General features: G+C 41.6%; 1 pseudogene; it reads left to right on the top strand.

Annotated features, from left to right (window-relative positions):
* Positions 1 to 882: 882 nt before the first annotated feature.
* Positions 883 to 1,157, top strand: LOC126011790 (cytochrome c oxidase subunit NDUFA4-like; annotated as a pseudogene).
* The last annotated feature ends 202 nt before the right edge of the window (positions 1,158 to 1,359 follow it).

Raw genomic sequence — 1,359 nt, 5'->3', positions numbered from 1 at the left:
CACTATCTGCCAGCACAGCATTTAATCCAGGGTGTAAGTGCTGATTTAATTATCTGTCATCTTTGAGTCCATGTCATCCTGTCACCCCTGGCATGACAGCCAGCAGGACATAATGGGGAGAAGCTCAAGCTGGACATGCCAAGTTCACTTTTTTTTTTTCAATGGGAATGAGTCTGTTTGACGGCAAATGCTTTCTCTGTAGGTCAGTGAAAGGTGAACACCAGTAAAGACATTTTACCAGATCTCTTAGAAGAGGACTCAGCAGGCAGATAGGTGGGCCTGACTCCTTTACATAAGAAACCAAAGTCCTAGAGCTTATCAAAAGCAAACCAACCCCCCAAGCCCTTTCAGGGTTTTTGAAGCTCCAGTCTACATTCAGGCCCTTTCCACAGAATTAAATGAAACTTAAACCTGCTAAATAAACACAGGCATGCACGCGCGCGCGCGCGCGCACACTCTCTCTCTCTCTCTCTCTCTCTCTCTCTCTCTCTCTCTCTCTCTCTCTCTCTCTCTCTCTCTCTCTCTCCCTCTCTCTCTCGCACACACATGCACACACACACAACATTGGGATTTGTTCACTTGGTATTAATCATTGCTGCTTTGCATTTCTCATCCTACATCATACAGTGATAGCTCACTGTAGGGAGGGACTCCTGGGAGCTCTGGAACAAAGGAAAGGAGAGGGGAGAAAGGGAGCAAAAATAGAAATAGAAAAGAAAGCACTTGAATACTGCAAGTCATTAAGGGGATAAAAAGAAGAAAAACAATTATCAGCAAGAATATCAATTTAGGAATGCCCACTCAGCTTCGGAGTAGAGTGGTCACTTATAGGCCTTGTACATTTGCTTTTCTTTTTCCCAATTTGAGGCCTCTTCTGCAACCATGCTCTGCCAAATCTTCAGTCAGGCTAAGCATCCGAGCTTGATCTCCCTCTTGGTCTTCACTGGAGCTGGAGGTACTGGCGCAGCCCTGTATGTCACTTGCCTGGCATTGTTCAGTCCTGATGTCTGTCTATTGGGACAAAGAATAAGCCAGAAACCTGGAACAAACTGGGTCCAAATGATCAATACAAGTTTCTCATAGTGAATATAGATTACAGCAAACTGAAGAAGGTCCAGACTTCTAAACAAAATGTTTCATTTATAAAGCTGCTTTAATGAAGATCTTCCAGAAACTCACACAATTTTCCTCTTAACTAGGAAATATTCCCCTCTAACTGCATGAAAACATATTGAAGTATTATGTTGGGGTTTACAATGATTAATAAATATAGGAAACTTGGTATGTGACACTATTTAAAAATTTAAAAATAAAAAAATATATAAACTTAAAAGTGAATGAATTTTGCTGTGTACTATT

The sequence above is a fragment of the Suncus etruscus genome, chromosome 6 (assembly GCF_024139225.1).
Source record: "Suncus etruscus isolate mSunEtr1 chromosome 6, mSunEtr1.pri.cur, whole genome shotgun sequence".
NCBI classification, from domain to species: domain Eukaryota; kingdom Metazoa; phylum Chordata; class Mammalia; order Eulipotyphla; family Soricidae; genus Suncus; species Suncus etruscus.
This window is presented reverse-complemented; position numbering and strand designations above follow the sequence as displayed.